This window comes from Heteronotia binoei, chromosome 8 (assembly GCF_032191835.1).
Source record: "Heteronotia binoei isolate CCM8104 ecotype False Entrance Well chromosome 8, APGP_CSIRO_Hbin_v1, whole genome shotgun sequence".
Taxonomy (NCBI): domain Eukaryota; kingdom Metazoa; phylum Chordata; class Lepidosauria; order Squamata; family Gekkonidae; genus Heteronotia; species Heteronotia binoei.
Window position 1 is genome coordinate 128,055,134 of NC_083230.1, and position 22,272 is coordinate 128,077,405.

Consider the following 22,272-nt stretch of genomic DNA (forward strand, 5'->3'; position numbering starts at 1 on the left):
GTCAAACATAGAATCATAGGGTTGGAGGGGACCTCCAGGGTCATCTAGTCCAACGCCCTGAACAATGCAGGGAATTCACAAAGTTGTTGTTCAGTCGCACGGTCGAGTCCGACTCTATGCGACCCCCTGGACAAAGTCACGCCAGGCCCTCCTGTCTTCCACCATCCTCCGAAGTCTGCTCAAGTCCGTGTTTGTTACATCAGTAACGCTGTCCAGCCATCTCCTCTTTTGCCATCCCCTTCTTCTTGGCCTTCTGTCTTTCCCAGCATTAGGATCTTCTCCAGGCAGTGCTCCCTTCTCATTTGGTGGCCAAAGTATTTGAGCTTCAGCTTCAGCATCTGACCTTGCAGGGAACAGTCTGGGTTGATTTCCCATAGGATTGACTGACTGGATCTTCTTGCAGTCCAAGGGGCTCTCAAGAGTCTTCTCCAGGGAGTGCTCCCTTCTCATTGGGTGGCCAAAGTATTTGAGCTTCAGCTTCAGCATCTGACCTTCCAGGGAACAGTCTGGGTTGATTTCCCTTAGGACTGACTGATTGGATTTTCTTGCAGTCCAAAGGACTCTCAAGAGTCTTCTCCAGCACCACAGCTCAAAAGCATCGATTCTTCTGCACTCGGCCTTCCTTCACAAAGACCTCCCCCTAAATTCACAGGATCCACGTTGCTGTCAGATGGCCATCCAGCCTCTGCTTAAAAACCTCCAAAGGAGAACCCACCACCTCCCGAGGAAGCCTGTTCCATGCATTTTCAACATGCATTTTCACCCTGTGTATCTCCTCGAAGTCCTAAGTTAAAACCCACTTTTTCTGCCACTTGCCTCACCCTCCTTCCCCTTGGCTGAACACATTCCGGCCCCTAAGGGCCTTCCTCAGAGGTCAATAAAAATATACAAAAACCCATCCGGTAGAACGAAGTGTGAGTCCGGCGGCACCTTTAAGATCAACAAAGTTTAATTCTGGGGGTGCACCTGAAAGCTTATACCAGAATGAAACTTCGTGTAAAGGTGCCGCTGGACTCACACTTTGTACTGTTGCTTCAGAACATGGCTGCCCACCTGGATCTATCCTTCAAGACCACGCTTACCCCTACATCACAGAACGGAGGAACAGCTCTGCCTAAGATCAGCAAAAAAAGGCACAGCCAGTATCATTCTGGAAAGCGACACTTTCTGATTCACAGGTCAGCCTTTGAGTCACTAAACTAATGCAACAAGATGGATTTGTAGCCATCAAAGCTTTTAAGAACATCAGAGAAGCCATCCAGTACAACACTCTGTGTCACATAAGAACATAAGAGAAGCCATGGTTGGATCAGGCCAATGGCCCATCCAGTTCAACACTCTGTGTCACATAAGAACATAAGAGAAGCCATGTTGGATCAGGCCAATGGCCCATCCAGTCCAACACTCTGTGTCACACAGTGGCCAAAAAAACCAGGCGCCATCAGGAAGTCCATCAGTGGGGCCAAGACACTAGAAGCCCTCTCACTGTTGCCCTTCCCAAGCACCAAGAATACAGAGCATCACTGCCCCAGACATAAGAACATAAGAGAAGCCATGTTGGATCAGATCAGTGGCCCTTCCAGTCCAACATTCTGTGTCACACAATGGCCAAAAAAACAGGCACCATCAAGAGGTCCACCAGTAGGGCCAGGACACTAGAAGCCCTCTCACTGTTCTCACCACCCCCAAGCACCAAGAATACAGAACATCACTGACAGAGAGTTCCTTCTATCTCTCTCTCGGCTTGGCTTCGCGAACGAAGATTTAAGAAGGGTGCAATAGTCCACGTCTGCTGCAGGCTCGCTGGTGGCTGTGGCTAATAGCCTCTGATGGACCTCTGCTCCATATGCTTATCCAGTCCCCTCTTGAAGCTGTCTGTGCTTGTAGCTGCCACCACCGCCTGTGGCAGTGAATTCCATGTGTGAATCACCCTTTGGGTGAAGAAGGACTTCCTTTTATCTGTTCTAACCCGACTGCTCAGCAATTTCATTGAGTGCCCACGAGTTCTCGTATTGTGAGAAAGGGAGAAAAGTACTTCTTTCTCTGCCTTTACTATCCCATGCATAATCTTGTAAACCTCTTATCATGTCACCGCTTATCATGTCTTATCATGTCAGTCGACCTTTCTCCAAGCTAAAAAGCCCCAAGCATTTTAATCTTTCTTCACAGGGAAAGTGTTCCAACCCTTGAATCATTCTAGTTGCCCTTTTCTGCACTTTTCCCAATGTTATAATATCTTTTTTTAAGTGCAGTGACCAGAACTGTACATAGTATTCCAAATGAGGCCACACCATTGATTTATTTGGGGGCATTATGATAGTAAAAGTAAGTAAGTAAGTAAAATGTTATTTGTATCCCGCCCTCCCCCGCCAAGCAGGCTCAGGGTGGCTAACAGCATCCGAGAATACTAAGGGAGGGATGGTGGCCTAGTGGTAGAGCATCTGCTTGGGAAGCAGGTCCCAGGTTCAATCCCTGGCATCTCCAAAAAAGGGTCCAGGCAAATAGGTGTGAAAAACCTCAGCTTGAGACCCTGGAGAGCCGCTGCCAGTCTGAGAAGACAATACTGACTTTGATGGACCAAAGATCTGATTCAGTATAAGGCAGCTTCATATGTTCATATGTACTGGCTGATTTTTCAATTCCATTCCTAATAATTCCCAGCATGCCGTTGGCCTTTTTTATTGCAGTCCCACACTGACTTGACATTTTCAGTGAGTTCTCTACCACGACCCCAAGATCTCTCTCTCTTGGTCACTTGGCACAAGCAGCCAGGAGTCTCTCGCTAAGCTGTGACATCTTTCAGTTCAAGGAGAGCCCTGAGGAGTTCCACATCACTCCGCAAATGTTAATCCAGGAAAACGGAACAAATTCTGTCTACAAATACATTTGCAGGGTCAACCGCACCATAACGGCCTGCACGGAACAATTCATCGCAACATTGACCAACGGGGCGTCCTGTGCAGTCCAAGAAGCCGACACACCATTCCAAGATTATCCCTCCCCCGGCCCACGCCAAGAAAGGTAGATTTGACACTCAAGAGCTCATAAACCCCAAAATCTTGTTGGCCTCAAAGGGGTGACTGGACTCGAATCCAGCTCTTCATCTACAGACCAACACAGCGACCCTCTGAAACTCCCTCCGCCCCGCAGAATTATGGCTTTTCCCGTTCTGTAGGGAACTTCGACAGCGCTGACACGCAAACTGGAAACGTAATATAACGTGTCCAGGTGAGTTGCGATAGCACAGACGAAGAATGCTGTGTATCCTGGGAAGCTGACGCTGCTCAAGAAGCTGGGGTCAAGGAAAGAACAACTTTCAAGGGCAGCCCATCCCCCCCCCCATCTCTTCCCCTCTTTTCCCAAATACGGAGGCAGTCATAAGGACCGTCAAGTCACCGCTGACGTGTGGTTCTCAAGGCAAGAAGAGGCGGTTTGCCATCGCCTGTCTAATGATTTCGCACTCGTGTTTATGTATGGATTTATCATCATAAAATAGTCCACACTAAACTGTATCCTGTAACTCAACGACACAACGGGCTGTCAAGTCACAGCTCAATTGCAGGAGCCCCTCACAGGTTTCGAGGCAAGAGATGTTCAACGGTGGTTTGCCCTTGGCTGCCTCTGCGCAGCAACCCTCGACTTCCTTGGTGGTCTCCCATCCAAGTTCTATCCAGAGCTGACCCTGCTTAACTTCTGAGATGTGAGGAGATCGAGCTAGCCTGGGTCACCCAGGTCAAGGGAAAGGATATGTGGAGGTGGCTGGCCATTGCCTGCCTCTGCAGAGCGACCCTGGACTTCCTTGGTGGTCTCCCATCCAAGTTCCATCCAGAGCTGACTCTGCTTAGCTTCTAAGATGTGAGGAGATCGAGCTAGCCTGGGTCACCCAGGTCAAGGGAAAGGATATATGGAGGTGGCTGGCCATTGCCTGCCTCTGCAGAGCAACCCTGGACTTCCTTGGTGGTCTCCCATCCAAGTTCCATCCAGAGCTGACTCTGCTTAGCTTCTGAGATGTGAGGAGATCGAGCTAGCCTGGGTCACCCAGGTCAAGGGAAAGGATATATGGAGATGGTTGGCCATTGCCTGCCTCTGCAGAGCAACCCTGGACTTCCTTGGTGGTCTCCCATCCAAGTTCTATCCAGAGCTGACTCTGCTTAGCTTCTGAGATGTGAGGAGATCGAGCTAGCCTGGGTCACCCAGGTCAAGGGAAAGGATATATGGAGATGGTTGGCCATTGCCTGCCTCTGCAGAGCAACCCTGGACTTCCTTGGTGGTCTCCCATCCAAGTTCTATCCAGAGCTGACTCTGCTTAGCTTCTGAGATGTGAGGAGATTGAGCTAGCCTGGGTCACCCAGGTCAAGGGAAAGAATATATGGAGGTGGCTGGCCATTGCCTGCCTCTGCAGAGCAACCCTGGACTTCCTTGGTGGTCTCCCATCCAAGTTCTATCCAGAGCTGACTCTGCTTAGCTTCTGAGATGTGAGGAGATCGAGCTAGCCTGGGTCACCCAGGTCAAGGGAAAGGATATATGGAGGTGGCTGGCCATTGCCTGCCTCTGCAGAGCAACCCTGGACTTCCTTGGTGGTCTCCCATCCAAGTTCCATCCAGAGCCGACCCTGCTAAGCTTCTGAGATGTGAGGAGATCGAGCTAGCCTGGGTCACCCAGGTCAAGGGAAAGGATATATGGAGGTGGCTGGCCATTGCCTGCCTCTGCAGAGCAACCCTGGACTTCCTTGGTGGTCTCCCATCCAAGTTCTATCCAGAGCCGACCCTGCTAAGCTTCTGAGATGTGAGGAGATCGAGCTAGCCTGGGTCACCCAGGTCAAGGGAAAGGATATATGGAGGTGGCTGGCCATTGCCTGCCTCTGCAGAGCGACCCTGGACTTCTTCCTTTGTCGTCTCCCATCCAATGACTACCCAGGGCCAACCCTGCTTAGCTTCTGAAATCTGAGGAGATCAAGCTAGTCTGGGCCATCCAGGGGAGGGCAGAGCAGACAAATAGACATAGTTTGCCATCGCCTGCCTCTGCATAGCAACCCTTAACTTCCTTGCTGGTTTCCCATCCAAGTACTAACCGGGACCGACCCTGCTTAGCTTCTCAGAGGACTAGACCAATCCAGGTCATGGCAAGCGAGTACGGTGGGAGGAAAGTCACGTCCCAACCCACTTATGGTGACCCCAAAGGGTTTCCCAGGAAAGAAAGGAACAGAGGGTGGTTTGCCCTTGCCTGCCTCTGCACAGCAACCTTCATGTTCCTTGGTGGTCTCTCATCCAAACACTAACCAGGGCTGACCCTGCTTCGCTTCTGAGATCTGGCCAGATCTGGCTAGCCTGGGCTATTCTGGTCACAGCAGAGAAGTTCAGAAGTGGCTTGTGGCCCCCTGCCTCTGCAGAGCAACCTTGGTGGCCTCCCATCCCAACACTAACCAGGGCCCACCCCGTGCCCAGATCTAACGGGACAGGGCTCGCCTTTGCCATCCAAGCACCGACCAGGGCCAATCCTCCTCAGCTCCCGCGTTCAAGTTAGTTGGGGCCGAGGAGGTCAGGACTTCTGGGGGATACACCTTTCCACAGGCTCTCTCCGCCACTCACCTTTCTCCAAGCCCCTTCCCCATCTGTAGGCTACTGGGCCTAGGGGCAGAGCAGCTGCGCCCTCTAGCCCCTCCCTCAGGGCGCTTCCTCCCTCCCCCCCTCCCTCCAGGGCGACCCCCAACTCACCGATGGAGACCAGCTTGATGTGTTCCCGGTCTAGGAACTCCAAGGCCACCGAGACGTTCTCCAGCTTCATCTGCCTGAAGTTGGGGCGGGCGTGGTACTTGCGGTACATCTTCTTCTGGCTCAGGACTTCCAGGAGGCCGATGAGTTTCAGGCCGTCGCTGAGGTCCTTCTGGAGGTCCCCGATCCGCTTGTTCATGCACTTGAGGTGCTCGTTGCACCAGCGGGTGAAGGTGTTCTGCTGAATCTTTTTCCAGGGCGCGTCCTCGGCCAGGTCCTTCTCGGTGGCCGGCATCTCCTCCTGCTCCTCGCCCTGGTAGTAAGTCTGGGGCGGCTGGTCGTAGTAGCTGTTGCTATTCATTGTTGGGGTCGGGAGAGCCGCTGGTTCCGTCGGGGACAGTCGGGCTGAAGGGGCGCCCGGCTGCAAAAAAAAAGGCAATTCCCGGAGGCGCGCGTGAAATTGACCAGCCCTTGCTCCGGGGGCGAAGTGAAATTGACCAGCTCTTGCTAGAGGGCGGAATTGACCAGTCCTTGGTTAGGTGAAATTGACCAGCCCTGGCTCAAGGGTGAAATTGACCAGCCCTGGCTCGAGGGCGAAATTGACCAGCCTCGACTCGGAGCTCGGCGAAATGAACCAGCCGGGGAGGCGAAAGGGACCGTCCCGGGGCGGCTGCAGAGTATTGGGATCGGTGGCGGCGGCGGAGGAGCGGGAAGGGGGTCGCTCGCCTGATTCCTCTCCCCGACTCGCTTCCTTTTCAAACTTCTCCAAAAGTTTGCTTCCTCCAAGCCGAGCCGTCCTCTTCCTCCCGGCGGAGCAGAAAGAAAATAGGATCCAGAGAAAGCAGCAGCGAAAGGGGCCCGGCTGGAAATGTGCAATATCCGAGATCTGGAGGGAGTGGAGGGGGGGCTCTTCCTTTTTCTGTGCCCCCCTTGCCTTCTGACTTTGCCTTCTGCTTTTCTGGGCGTCCTGAGCCGAGCCAGAGAGAGGAGGCGAGGCAAAGGCGAGAGAGAGAGAGAGAGAGAGAGAGAGAGAGACAGAAGAGAAAAGGGGTGGGCGTCTGCGACTTTCCCCTGTGCCATTCAAAAGTGGAAGGGCCAGCCAGGCGGATGGGGGGTTTTAAAGAGCGTCTCCCACCCACCCACCCCTCCTTCCACCCCCCAAGGCACCCTCCCCACCCCTCTGCTCGGCGTCAGGGGGAAGGACTTTCAAGAATGCCCGCGCCGTGACCATATACAAGTAAAGGGATGAGTAACTTTCTTTTTAATCCCCCCCTGAGATAATGCAAGAGGCGGGGATTGGGCGCTAAGGATAGCAGAGGGGCCGGGATTGGCTCGGGGGCGAGGAGGAGGACGCCCCCCCCCGCCCCACACCGCCCTGTCCCCCCCCCAAACGCCACTTGGGGCCCCCTCCCCACTGCTGGCTGGCACAGGGAGGATGCCTCAGTGGCTATTTTTAATCTCTCCCCCCCTCCTGCTACAAAGGCAGGAGGGGTGGATATTGTGGGGATTGTCTTCTGCTCTGTGTGTGTGTGTTGGAGGGGGGGGGGCGCACAGTGCAGATTGGAACAGCAGGGGTCTCCCACCCCCGCGGAGAGAGGGAAACCCTTCTGTGGTTCTGTGATTAGGGCCCCTGGAAGGAGGAAAAGGGGTGTGGGAGACTGGGGAAACCCCTTTTCCCACCATTCCCAGGGAGCCCCTAATCACAGCTCACGAGAAAGAGGGTTTCCATCTCTCCGGGGGGTGGGAGCAGTGTTCCAATCTGCACTGTGGCCCCCCCCTGCTTCAGGGTCATCAGAAAGCAAGGGAGAGGGGAGGGAAATGTCTGCTGGAAACTCTATTATTCCCTATGGAGACCGGTTCCCATAGAGCAGCGGTTCCCATTTGCAGGGTCGCAACCCGGTACCGGGCCATGGAAGCAGCAATACCGGGTCACAAGAAAAGCCAAAAGCTAGCCCCATCCCCAGCAAAGCATGAGCTCTGCTCTTCTTTCTCCCTTTCCCGTCTCTCTGTTGTGCAGAGAAAAGCTAGGCTTGAAGACTGACACAGGCTGCAAAGCCTGAGCTCCGTTTTCCATCCTTCCATCCCCCAATGTCTCTGTGTTGTGCAGATAAAAGCTAGGCTTGAAGACTGACACATGCTGCAAAGCCTGAGCTCTGTTTTCCTTGGAGACTTCTATAGAAGAAAGAGACGATTTCCTGGCTCCACCCCCGAATTTTAGTGGGCCATGAAGGAGAAGTGTAAAAATAACTGAGCCACCGGGGGGGGGGGGCAGTTTGGGAAATCCTGCCATAGGGAATGGAGAATTGATCCGCTGGTATCTGGGGCTCTGGGGGGGGGCTGGTTTTTGAGGTAGAGGCACCAAATGTTCCGTATAGCACCCCTTCCTCTCTCCAAAATATCCTCCAAGTTTCAAAAAGATTGGAACAGGGGGTCCAATTCTATGAGCCCCCAAAGAAGGTGCCCCTATCCTTCACTGTTTCCTATGGAAGGAAGACATTTCAAAGGTGTGTGGTCCCTTTAAATGTGATGGCCAGAACTCCCTGTGGAGTTCAATGATGGTTATCACACGCTTGCTCCTGGCTCCACCCCCAAAGTCCCCAGATATTTCTTGAATTGTACTTGGCAACCCAAGGGAGAAAAGGTCTTCCCCACCCCCCACCCCCCCATCACCAGGAACAAATATGCTTTTATTAAGTGTTCTGCTAATGAATTTGTGCAGGGCTTTTTTTGTAGAAAAAGCCCAGCGGGAACTCATTTGCATCTTAGGCTGCACCCCCTGATGTCACCCTTGTTTCACACAGGGCTTTTTTTGGTAGAAAAAGCCCAGCAGGAACTTATTTGCATCTTAGGCCACGCCCCCTGGTGCTAAGCCGGCCGGAATGGCGTTCCTGTGTGTTCCTGCTCAGAAAAGCCCTGAATTTGTGTACTTAAGAGTCTCATTGATTTTTCACAGAAGCATGGCATTGATCAGGTAGAGTCCCACAGCAGAAGTTTCAAAAAGTCACTTAGGAAAATGATTGGGGTCCCTGGTTGATACGCTCCTGAACCCCCATTGCCCCATTGGCTGACTTGGAGAAGGCATTTTACTTCTTAAATCACTTCGCCAAGCCAAGCCTGCCGGCGGCTTGGAGAATGCATTTAAAGTTGCTTTCTTTCCACCTCTCCCTCCCCCTCCCATCTATTTTCCTTCCTTCCTCTCTTCCTCTCTCCCTCCCTCCCTCCCTCCCTCCCTCCCTTCCTTCCTTCCTTCCTCCCTTTCTTCCTCCCTCTCTTCCTCTCTTCCTCCCTCCCTCCCTTCCTTCCTTCCTTCCTTCCTTCCTTCCTTCCTTCCTTCCTTCCTCCCTCCCTCTCTTCCTCCCTCCCTCCCTCCCTCCCTCCCTCCCTTCCTTCCTTCCTCCCTTCCTTCCTCCCTTCCTCCCTTCCTTCCTCCCTTCCTCCCTCCCTTCCTTCCTCCCTCCCTTCCTCCCTCCCTTCCTTCCTTCCTTCTTTCCTTCCTTCCTTCCTTCCTTCCTTCCTTCCTTCCTTCCTTCCTTCCTTCCTTCCTTCCTTCCTTCCTGTCTTGTGGCTCTCAAACATTCACGTCTGACAATTCATATCCTGTGGCTCTCGAACATCTGACATTTAGAAGAAGAAGACTGCAGATTGATACCCCGCCCTTCTCTCAAACCCGGTTCTCCCAGAGGAGAGTCCGCACCCTTAACCACTCCACCAAACTGGCTCTTGATTCCGAGTGGCTCTTTACAAGTTTGGCCACCCCGGGAGTAGAGCTTGCTGAAAGGAGAATTGCGTTATGGAATGCTTGCGTCGCTGCTATCCGAAGAAGTGAACTCATTCCACTCTCCAGGAGATGAGGGCAGACGGACTCACCTTCTAGCAGAACCTGCAGAAGTGAGCTGTGACTCACAGAAGCGTCTCCCCCGCCACAAATTGTGTTAGTCTTCCAGGTGAAACTGGATGCTGGATCTTTTCTATTGCATCACCGAGTGTGTCATGTTCACACTCACGCCTTGCTTCATGGCTGTTTTTAGACTTCTGGCTGGTTCTACAACCCTAATCCTCTTGCATTTACTCAATGCCCCATTTGTGGATTGTCTTCTCGATTCACTCTGTGTAATCTGCCATAGTGTCCGAGTGAGAAAAGTGGACTATAAATAAATGAAATAAAACAAACTTATGCCACCTTTCCTCAGGGTTCAAGACAGCTTACAATCATAGTCACCATGACTCACCAACATTTTCCGTTACAACCAAACAGGCCTTTTTTTAAAATCAGGAACTCTGCATATTAGGCCACTCACCCTTGATGTAGCCGTAAGAACAAAAGAGAAGCCATGTTGGATCAGGCCAGTGGCCCATCCAGTCCAACACTCTGTGTCACATAAGAGAAGCCACGTTGGATCAGGCCAATGGCCCATCCAGTCCAACACTCTGTGTCACATAAGAACATAAGAGAAGCCATGTTGGATCAGGCCAATGGCCCATCCAGTCCAACACTGTGTCACATAAGAACATAAGAGAAGCCATGTTGGATCAGGCCAATGGCCCACCCAGTCCAACACTGTGTCACATAAGAACATAAGAGAAGCCATGTTGGATCAGGCCAATGGCCCATCCAGTCCAAAACTCTGTGTCACATAAGAACATAAGAGAAGCCATGTTGGATCAGGCCAATGGCCCATCCAGTCCAACACTGTGTCACATAAGAACAGAAGAGAAGCCATGTTGGATCAGGCCAATGGCCCATCCAGTCCATCACTCTGTGTCACATAAGAACATAAGAGAAGCCATGTTGGATCAGGCCAATGGCCCACCCAGTCCAACACTGTGTCACATAAGAACAGAAGAGAAGCCATGTTGGATCAGGCCAATGGCCCATCCAGTCCAACACTCTGTGTCACATAAGAACATAAGAGAAGCCATGTTGGATCAGGCCAATGGCCCACCCAGTCCAACACTGTGTCACATAAGAACAGAAAAGAAGCCATGTTGGATCAGGCCAATGGCCCATCCAGTCCAAAACTCTGTGTCACATAAGAACATAAGAGAAGCCATGTTGGATCAGGCCAATGGCCCATCCAGTCCAACACTGTGTCACATAAGAACAGAAGAGAAGCCATGTTGGATCAGGCCAATGGCCCATCCAGTCCATCACTCTGTGTCACATAAGAACATAAGAGAAGCCATGTTGGATCAGGCCAATGGCCGATCCAGTCCAACACTCTGTGTCACATAAGAACATAAGAGAAGCCATGTTGGATCAGGCCAATGGCCCATCCAGTCCATTACTCTGTGTCACATAAGAACATAAGAGAAGCCATGTTGGATCAGGCCAATGGCCCATCCAGTCCATCACTCTGTGTCACATAAGAACATAAGAGAAGCCATGTTGGATCAGGCCAATGGCCCATCCAGTCCAAAACTCTGTGTCACATAAGAACATAAGAGAAGCCATGTTGGATCAGGCCAATGGCCCTTCCAGTCCAACACTCTGTCACATAAGAACATAAAAGAAGCCATGTTGGGTCAGGCCAAAGGCCCATCCAGTCCAACACTCTGTGTCACATAAGAACATAAGAGAAGCCATGTTGGATCAGGCCAATGGCCCATCCAGTCCAACACTTTGGGTCACACAGTGGCCAAAAAACTCAGGTGCCATCAGGAGGTCCACCAGTGGGGCCCGGACATGAGAAGCCCTCCCACTGTTGCCCCTCCCAAGCACCAAGAATACAGAGCATCACCGCCCCAGACAGAGAGTTCCAACGATAAACTATGGCTAATAGCCATTGATGGACCTCTGCTCCACATGTTTATTCAATCCCCTCTTGAAGCTGTTTTTGCTTGTAACTGCCACTTCTTGTGGCAGTGAATTCCATGTAAAACACCCTTTGGGTGAAAAAGGAGGTGTTGTCTGATATGCAAAGGAGTTCCTGCTACCAAAAAAAGCCCTTTAACCAAATATATAAAATAAAAAAACCTCCAATCTATCTCTTTATAACAGTTGTCCCCAACTTTTTTGGCACCAGGGACACGTTTTACAGAAGACAATTTTTCCACAGACCGGCGTGGGTCGGGGCGATGGTTTTGGGATGATACAATACTGCAATTTGTGGTAGTTAAGCGTGCAGACTCTTATCTGGGAGAACTGGGTTTGATTCCCCACTCTTCTACTTGAAGCTGCTGGAATAAGAACATAAGAGAAGCCATGTTGGATCAGGCCAATGGCCCACCCAGTCCAACACTGTGTCACATAAGAACAGAAGAGAAGCCATGTTGGATCAGGCCAATGGCCCATCCAGTCCAACACTCTGTGTCACATAAGAACATAAGAGAAGCCATGTTGGATCAGGCCAATGGCCCACCCAGTCCAACACTGTGTCACATAAGAACAGAAAAGAAGCCATGTTGGATCAGGCCAATGGCCCATCCAGTCCAAAACTCTGTGTCACATAAGAACATAAGAGAAGCCATGTTGGATCAGGCCAATGGCCCATCCAGTCCAACACTGTGTCACATAAGAACAGAAGAGAAGCCATGTTGGATCAGGCCAATGGCCCATCCAGTCCATCACTCTGTGTCACATAAGAACATAAGAGAAGCCATGTTGGATCAGGCCAATGGCCGATCCAGTCCAACACTCTGTGTCACATAAGAACATAAGAGAAGCCATGTTGGATCAGGCCAATGGCCCATCCAGTCCATTACTCTGTGTCACATAAGAACATAAGAGAAGCCATGTTGGATCAGGCCAATGGCCCATCCAGTCCATCACTCTGTGTCACATAAGAACATAAGAGAAGCCATGTTGGATCAGGCCAATGGCCCATCCAGTCCAAAACTCTGTGTCACATAAGAACATAAGAGAAGCCATGTTGGATCAGGCCAATGGCCCTTCCAGTCCAACACTCTGTCACATAAGAACATAAAAGAAGCCATGTTGGGTCAGGCCAAAGGCCCATCCAGTCCAACACTCTGTGTCACATAAGAACATAAGAGAAGCCATGTTGGATCAGGCCAATGGCCCATCCAGTCCAACACTTTGGGTCACACAGTGGCCAAAAAACTCAGGTGCCATCAGGAGGTCCACCAGTGGGGCCCAGACATGAGAAGCCCTCCCACTGTTGCCCCTCCCAAGCACCAAGAATACAGAGCATCACCGCCCCAGACAGAGAGTTCCAACGATAAACTATGGCTAATAGCCATTGATGGACCTCTGCTCCACATGTTTATTCAATCCCCTCTTGAAGCTGTTTTTGCTTGTAACTGCCACTTCTTGTGGCAGTGAATTCCATGTAAAACACCCTTTGGGTGAAAAAGGAGGTGTTGTCTGATATGCAAAGGAGTTCCTGCTACCAAAAAAAGCCCTTTAACCAAATATATAAAATAAAAAAACCTCCAATCTATCTCTTTATAACAGTTGTCCCCAACTTTTTTGGCACCAGGGACACGTTTTACAGAAGACAATTTTTCCACAGACCGGCGTGGGTCGGGGCGATGGTTTTGGGATGATACAATACTGCAATTTGTGGTAGTTAAGCGTGCAGACTCTTATCTGGGAGAACCGGGTTTGATTCCCCACTCCTCTACTTGAAGCTGCTGGAATAAGAACATAAGAGAAGCCATGTTAGATCAGGCCAATGGCCCACCCAGTCCAACATTCCGTGTCACACAGCGGCCAAATATACACACACACACACACATCTCCAATGCTATAATATCCTTTTTGAGGTGCAGCGACCAGAACTGCACACAGTACTCCAAATGAGACCGCACCATCGATTTATACAGGGGCATTATGATACTGGCTGATTTGTTTTCAATTACCTTCCTAATAATTCCCAGCATGGCGTTGTCCTTTTTTATTGCAAACGCACACTGTCTTGACATTTTCAGTGAATTATCTACCACAACCCCAAGATCTCTCTCATGGTCAGTCTCTACCAGTTCACACCCCATCAACTTGTCATTTGTAGCTGGGATTTTTGGCCCCAATGTGCATTACTTTGCACTTGGCCACATTGAACCGCATCTGCCACGTTGACGCCCACTCACCCAGCCTCAACAGATCCCTTTGGAGTTCCTCACAATCCTCTCTGGTTCTCACCACCCTGAACAATTTAGTGTCATCCACAAATTTGGCCCCTTCACTGCTCACTCCCAACTCTAAATCATTTATGAACAAGTTAAAGAGCATGGGACCCAGTACCGAGCCCTGCGGCACCCCACTACTTACCGTCCTCCACTGCGAAGACTGCCCATTTATACTCACTCTCTGCTTCCTATTACTCAGCCAGTTTTCGATCCACAATGGCCTTGGGTCAGCCATAGCTTTCTTATCTGGAGAACCGGGTTTGATTCCCCACTCCTCCACTTGCAGCTGCTGGAATGGCCTTGGTCAGCCAGAGCTCTCTTATCTAGGAGAACCGGGTTGATTCCCCACTCCTCCACTTGCACCTGCTGGAATGGCTATGGTCAGCCAGAGCTCTCTTATCTGGGAGAACTGGGTTTGATTCCCCACTCCTTCACTTGCAGCTGCTGGAATGGCTATAGTCAGCCATAGCTCTCTTATCTGGGAGAACGGGGTTTGATTCCCCCCTCCTCCACTTGCAGCTGCTGGAATGGCCTTGGGTCAGCCAGAGCTCTTGCAGGAGTTGTCCTTGAAAGGGCAGCTGCTGTGAGAGCTCTCTCAGCCCACCCACCTCACAGGGTGTCAGTTGTGGGGGAGGAAGGTAAAGGAGATTGCGAGCCACTCTGAGATTCGGAGTGGAGGGCAGGTTATAAATCCAATGTATTATTATTATTATCACATTGCAATATATAATGAAATCATTATACAACTCACGGCCGGTTGCTAACAGGCAACAGACTGGTACTGGTCTATGGCCTAGAGGTTGGGAAGCCCTGCTTTATAAGATAGCTGCGTTTCAAACGCCTTCAAAATCCTGGCAAATAGGCGGGTCTTTTTTTTGTCCTTTTTAATTCCATATTTATAGTTTATTCACTTTATATACAATTAACAAAAAAAAACAACCTGTAATTCCGTACATAAATCTAAAAGTGTAAAACGGAGGTCAAAGGTAGTTCTAAAACCGTCATTTAACATTTCTAGTTTATCTTTCGTTTCAGACCCATATCCCAATCATTTACACAATCGTTTCTTATTCTTACTTTCTTGTAACCATTTCTATAATTTGAATAGATCCAAGCGGGCAGCCGTGTTGGTCTGAAGCAGTTGAACAAAGCAGGAGTCAAGTGGCGCCTTTAAGACCAACCGAGTTTTATTGAGAACGTCAGCTTTCGTGTGCTCTTAAGCACACTTCCTCAGACGAGGAATCCAGCACAGTGAGCAAAGCCATACAGAGCTGGGTGGCCCAGAATGCAACAGGGTACAGATTTAAGAACCAATGACAGCAAAGTAAAATTATCTGGTAGGCTGTGGTTTAGAATGTAAAATGGTACAATGGCAGAATAGTAAAATTAACCTCTTCAGGGAGCCCTTCCCACAGAACCAAGCCACAATGGAAAAGGCCTGGGTTCCAGTCAGTGTCAGACAGGCCGCCCTGAGTGCTGGGATAGCCAACAGAAGGTTCTCTGATAAGTGTCATGAGCCCTGACGAGGAGCTGGAAGGGTTAACAGACCTGGAAGAGTTGCCAGCCAGTTCCTCAGCTGAACAAACAGCAGCTGGCCCATCAGTCACTCTCCAGGCACCAGTGTCGGCTGTTGACAATCAATCTCCTCCAAGCTCTCCTCCTCCCATCTCAAGAGTTCGAAGCAGGCTCCGGAAAGAACTCTCAGAGCGAAGAAATGAGGCACGCCGAGGCTTCAATCTCTCAGCCCTGAGTTCTAGCAGAGTGACTGCCACCCAGAGAGCAGGCAGATTGAGACTCCCATATAGCTCCCACCCAGGACCTGGTAACCTTGGGGAAGCAACAAGTCTATTCTCTGGCTTGCATCCACGCTCCTTCCTGATTCCTGATCCTGACCTGCTTGATTTCCTTGGCACCCTGACCTTTTTGGCTTTTGGACATTGACTTCTGATTCCGGTTTGTGATTCTGCATTGGTGACTTGGCTCCTGCTTGACTTCCCGGACTTTGACCTTGGACTGGCTTTGGACTCCTGCCTGCCTGCACCCAGAGAATGTGACAATAAGAATGTGACAGAAGCTATGCTTGTTCCAGCAAATGGCCCATCAGATTCGACACTCCTCCACTGCGATTCCTAGAGCGTCCCCAGCATGATGATGTCACTTCCAGGTGATGTCTTCATGCAGAGTACATTGCAGAGCAAATGGGTTCTTCAGGGGAAGGGATCACGGAGGGCTGAGGCCCTCCAAACCGGGGATCACCTCCACTTGTGGGAGCATGACAACCCTAGCCCAGCCTGTCTCACACAGTGGCCAGCCAGTTCCTTTGGAGGCAAAACAACAGGGCAGGGATGCCAAGCCCTTACTAAGAACATCAGAAGAGCCCTGCTGGATCAGAGCAGTGAGGGTCTATCTAGTCCAGCCTCCTGTCTCACACAGTGGCCAGCCAGTTCCTCTGGAGGGCCAACAGGGCAGGGAGGCCGAGGCCTTTCTAAGAACATCAGAAGAGCCCTGCTGGGTCAGACCAGGGAGGGTCCATCTAGTCCAGCCTCCTGTCCCAAACAGTGGCCACCCAGTTCCTCTGGAGGGCCAACAACAGGGTAGAGATGCCAAGGCCTTCATAAGAACATCAGAAGAGCCCTGCTCAATCAAAACAATGAGGATCCATCTAGTCCAGCCTCCTGTCTCACACAGTGGCCAGCCAGTTCCTCTGGAGGGCCAACAACAGGGCAGCAATGCAGAGACTTTCATAAGAACATCAGAAGAGCCCTGCTGGGTCAGACCAGGGAGGGTCCATCTAGTCCAGCCTCCTGTCCCACACAGTGGCCAGCCAGTTCCTCTGAGGGCCAACAGGGCAGAGAGGCTGAGGCCTTCATAAGAACATCAGAAGAGCCCTGCTGGGTCAGACCAGGGAGGGTCCATCTAGTCCAGCCTCCTGTCCCACACAGTGGCCAGCCAGTTCCTCTGGAGGGCCAACAGGGCAGGGAGGCCGAGGCCTTCCTAAGAACATCAGAAGAGCCCTGCTGGGTCAGACCAGGAAGGTTCCATCTAGTCCAGCCTCCTGTCTCACACAGTGGCTAACCAGTTCCTCTGGAGGGCCAACAGGGCAGAGAGGCCGAGGCCTTCATAAGAACATCAGAAGAGCCCTGCTGGATCAGACCAGTGAGGGTCCATCTAGTCCAGCCTCCTGTCTCACACAGTGGCCAGCCAGTTCCTCTGGAGGGCCAACAACAGGGCAGGGAGGCCGAGCCTTCCTAAGAACATCAGAAGAGCCCTGCTGGATCAGACCAGGGAGGGTCCATTTAGTCCAGCCTCCTGCCTCAAACAGAGGGCAGCCAGTTCCTCTGAAGGGCCAACAACAGGGCAGAGAGGCTGAGGCCTTCATAAGAACGTCAGAAGAGCCCTGCTGGATCAGACCATGGAGGGTCCATCTAGTCCAATCTCCTGTTACCAAAAAAAGCCCTGTCACAAAGTAGAATTTTTGCTCACAAGACTATGCAGCTCAGAGTGAACACTGGTCACGGGCCCTTTCTGTCTGGAGGATGGTGAGGTTCCCCGTAGAGGCATTTGCCAGAGCTTTCTTCTCTTGCTTCCTCCTCCATGGGGTCAGCTCATGGCTCAAAAAAAGGTGCTCGCTCATGGGCGGCCCTGAGCTGAGTCGTCCGGCCAGGGAGGGAGGGAGGGAAGGGAGATGCCAGGGGCTCTGGCTCATTCTTCTCTTCTGATGCGCCCTCGGCCCAGAATAGCCCATGAGGTTTGCAGGCTCCGCAGACGAGCGGGTGACGTGGAGGGGGGGAGGGGAAGGCTCCAGCAGCAGGGGCCTGCCCGCCCCGTAAATAGCAGGCTCCCAGCAAACAGAAGGGTCACTCCGCTGGCATCGGCTTTCCCCTCAGGGAATGTCCAGGAGGAAATCCCAGAGGTGAAGGCACCTCCCTAAGCAGCAGCCTTCCCCCTCCTCTGAACACAGCCAGCTGCCTTATACTGGATTTGATCAGCACCATCAAGTTCTGGGTTGTCCGCTCAGACTGGCAACCGCTCTCTGTCCCAGGCAGAGGTCTTTCGTATCACCCAGGGCTGGTTCTTTCAACTGGAGATGTCAGGGATTGAACCTGGGACCTTCCGCATGCTGAGCAGATGCTCTACCACTGAGCCACAGCCCCTCTTCATGGCTCTCAGGCTGAGGTCTTTCTCATCAGCTCCAGCCTGGTCCCTTTTAACTGGAGATGTTGGGGATTGAACCTGAGACCTTCTGCATGCTGAGCAGATGCTCTACCACTGAGCCACAGCCCCACTTCATGGCTCTCCAGGGTTTCAGGCTGAAGTCTTTCCCATCACTTCCTGCCTCGTCCTTTTAACTGGAGATGTTGGGGATTGAACCTGAGACCTTCTGCATGCTGAGCAGATGCTCTACCACTGAGCCACAGCCCCACTTCATGGTTCCCCAGGGTCTCAGGCTGAGGTCTTTCTCATCACCTCCAGCCTGGTCCCTTTTAACTGGAGATGTTGGGGATTGAACCTGAGACCTTTTGCATGCTGAGCAGATGCTCTACCACTGAGCCACAGCCCCACTTCATGGCTCTCCAAGGTCTCAGGCTGAGGTCTTTCCCATCACCTCCTTTTAACCGGAGATGCTGGGGATTGAACCTGAGACCTTCTGCATGCTGAGCAGATGCTCTACCACTGAGCCACAGCCCCACTTCATGGCTCTCCAAGCTCTCAGGCTGAGGTCTTTCCCATCACCTCCTTTTAACTGGAGATGCTGGGGATTGAATCTGGGACCGTCTGCATGCTGAGCAGATGCTCTACCACTGAGCCACAGCCCCACTTCATGGCACTCCAGGGTCTCAGGCTGAGGTATTTCCCATCACCTTCTGCCTGGTCCCTTTTAACTGGAGCTGCCGGGGATTGAACCTGGGACCTTCTGCATGCTGAGCAGATGCTCTACCACTGAGCCACAGCCCCACTTCATGGTTCCCCAGGGTCTCAGGCTGAGGTCTTTCCCATCACCTTCTGCCTGGTCCCTTTTAACTGGAGATGTTGGGGATTGAACCTGAGACCTTCTGCATGCTGAGCAGATGCTCTACCACTGAGCCACAGCCCCACTTCACGGCTCTCCAAGGTCTCATGCTGAGGTCTTTCCCATCACCTCCTGCCTGGTGAGCCACAGCCCCACTTCATGGTTCCCCAGGGTCTCAGGTAGAGGTCTTTCCCATCACCTCCTGCCTGGTTCTTCTTATCTGGAGATGCTGGGGATTGAACCTGGGACCTTCTGCACGCCAAGTAGGTGTTCTACCACCAGGGGTCATTTCGTAGAAAAAGAGGTGCCAGAGCTTCTTAGCACAACTCATTTGCATAACTTATTTGCATATGCCACACACCCAGGCCTTAGCAAAAGCCCAAAAGGAACTCTTTTCCATATTATGCCACACTGCCAACACCAAGCCAGCCGGAACTGTGTGGACACACTCCTGACATCAGCATCTACCTTAAGATGTTTATTGAGTTATAACGGTCCTAATAAAACCTTCATCCCAGCGTACCTCTTAAATTATTTTCTCGTCTGCAGCCACAGTGGCAGGAGGAAGATTTTCATCTGTCTTCTTTCTATGTTTTGGTTATTTCCCCATTTTTTGGTGGTGCGGGGAAATATTAGAAAGTTTGTCAAATCTTAAGAGTTCAGTAAAATTCTCACAGGGGGTTTGAACAACGGAGCCCAGAAGCAAGTATTGGGAGGGGAGGGGTTGGGAGAAAGAAAAAGCACAATAAAATTTAAAGATTCCCAAACTCTGCTCCTGTGAGCTCCTCAAAAGGAGGCCTGTGAAAGGCTTTTTTTGCCTTTGCTTATTAGGCCACACCCTCCTGATGGAGCCAATCCTCCTGGAGCTTACAGAAGGCCCTGTACGGAGAGCCCTGTAAGGAATTCTAGCAGGACCTCCTTTGCCTATTAGGCCACACCCTCCTGATGGAGCCAATCCTCTTGGAGCTTACAGAAGGCCCTGTACGGAGAGCCCTGTAAGGAATTCTAGCAGGACCTCCTTTGCCTATTAGGCCACACCCTCCTGATGGAGCCAATCCTCCTGGAGCTTACAGAAGGCCCTGTACGGAGAGCCCTGTAAACTCCAGGAGGATTAGCTATATTAGGAGGGTGTGGCTTAATATGCAAAGGAGTTCCTGCTACAAAAAAAGCCCTGCAAGAAAGCATTTTCAAGCTATGTTCATTTTAGAAGGCATCCTGTTAAGAGCTTCCTCCCGGAATGTGGAAGAGCTACCGTCAAGAGTTAATCGCAACCTCACTCCTGACAGGCTATGGTTGGCTCCGCCTCCTGCAACAGTCATTTTGTGGGTGGGCCCAGGGCTTTTTTTGAGCAGGAACTCACAGGAATGCAGCTCTGGCTGGCTTGTTGTCAGGGGGTGTGGCCTAGTATGCAAACGAGCCCCTCCTGGGCTTTTTCTACGGAAAAGCCCCGTGTGGAACGATCCTGATGTCAAGGGGTGTGGCCTAATATGCAAATGAGCTCATGCAGGGCTTCTACGTATGCGTAGCACAAGTACACGTATCGAGCTAGTGAGGAAACAATCTTCTGACGGTATCTGGCAGATCTCCAATGGACAGCCAGAGGCTCTGTTGACCCCCTCGGTTTTCTATAAACGTTTGATGGACACCAGTCGCAGGCTGCCAAGACCAGTTGGCATTCCTTCGAGGATTCCAGCGTGGAGCTGACTGGCATGAGAGGGCTTTATAGTCACCTCGCCCTATTTCCAGACTGCCCTTTCCCAAATCCTTGCTCAGCTGGACATTAGAAGAACATGCACCCCAGGGGCCAAATAAGGGCCGCCCCAGATGGTTCCTATCAAGCCCCAGAGCAACTGGCTGTCATCTGCTTCCTTGCTTCCTTCTACACGCTTCCTCTCTCTTGCTTCCTTCTGCATAACAGCTGGCTTTACCAGGCTTGCTCAATCGCATAGGAGCTACAGAGCAAAACCTCTGTTTTCTCCATCGGCTAAAGCTCTTCCCTTGGGGAGGAAGGGGGGAAGGCAGAGCTTGTTTTTCCAGGCTCTCTCAATCACACAGCAGAGATTCTGAGCCAAGCCGCTCTTCCTTCTATTGGCTGAGCCTCCTCCCCCTTCTGGTCCCCTGGGGAAGAAAGGAAAGAGCTATTGCTTCTTTTGCCCAGTTCCCTAGCTCTCATGGCAGAAATACAAAGAAAACACCTTTAAATGCAATGAGTGTTAATGTTTTAAGTTTTAAAAAAATATGACACAGTGTTGGATTGGATGGGTCATTGGCTTCTCTTCTGTTCTTATGTGACACAGAGTGTTGGACTGGATGGGTCATTGGCCTGATCCAACATGGCTTCTCGTATGTTCTTATGTGACACAGAGTGTTGGACTGGATGGGTCATTGGCCTGATCCAACATGGCTTCTCTTCTGTTCTTATGTGACACAGAGTGTTGGACTGGATGGGTCATTGGCCTGATCCAACATGGCTTCTCTTCTGTTCTTATGTGACACAGAGTGTTGGACTGGATGGGCCATTGGCCTGATCCAACATGGTTTCTCTTATGTTCTTATGTGACACAGAGTGTTGGACTGGATGGGCCATTGGCCTGATCCAACATGGCTTCTCTTCTGTTCTTATGTGACACAGAGTGTTGAACTGGATGATCCACTGGCCTGATCCAACATGGCTTCTCATGTTCTTATGTGACACAGAGTGTTGGACTGGATGGGCCATTGGCCTGATCCAACATGGCTTCTCTTATGTTTTTAACTGTGAGGGTCCGCCACGCGCTGCCCTTCGACTGTCATGGGGCCACATCACCGTGCTGAGAGCCTGACTCAGGAGTCCCACACTGGCATTGACCCCGAGAGAGTGGCAGGAAATAGACTCATGACTGGAGGACGGGAAGAGACGCTGGGTTAAACAGAAAGAATAGAATCATGAAACATCACCGTTCCATGTGCTGCACTGTCAGGGGTGAGTCAGGAGTCCCCAGCAGGGGAGAGACCGTTCCTTTCCAGCTCTGGAGTCACAGACTTGGCAGTCCACCTCAGAGGTTCAAGTCTTATTATTCACACAGACACACAGTGCTTCGGAGACCCCGGCCCTTTGCCTTCTGCCAGCTGCAGAACTCCCATTAAAACAGCCTATCTCCATAGGGCTGCTAATCCCCAGGTGGGTTGAACAACACGGATTGCTGGTGAAAAAGTCTTATAGACCACGCAAATCCTTTGCAAACCAAATTCTATTATATTCATGTATTTATACGAATTCTAGCATATATGGGGAGGGACGGCGGCTCAGTGGCAGAGCCATCTACTTGGAAAGCAGAAGGTCCCAGGTTCAATCCCCGGCATCTCCGACTCAAAAGGGTCCAGGCAAGTAGGCGTGAAAAACCTCAGCTAGAGACCCTGGAGAGCCACTGCTGGTCAAGGGAGGTATGGTGGCTCAGTGGTAGAGCATCTGCTTGGTAAGCA

General features: G+C 51.4%; 1 protein-coding gene and 2 non-coding genes across 3 annotated transcripts in view; 1 reads left to right on the forward strand and 2 right to left on the reverse strand.

Moving 5' to 3' along the window:
* LOC132576669 (filamin-C) overlaps nucleotides 1-22,272 on the forward strand; it is a 204,861-nt gene that overhangs the window by 62,760 nt on the left and 119,829 nt on the right. The gene's annotated exons all lie outside the window — the stretch shown is intronic.
* TRNAA-AGC (transfer RNA alanine (anticodon AGC)) lies at nucleotides 17,882-17,953 on the reverse strand. Its single transcript has one exon. It is a non-coding gene; the product is annotated as a tRNA-Ala (tRNA).
* On the reverse strand, nucleotides 18,684-18,755 carry TRNAA-AGC (transfer RNA alanine (anticodon AGC)). Its single transcript has one exon. It is a non-coding gene; the product is annotated as a tRNA-Ala (tRNA).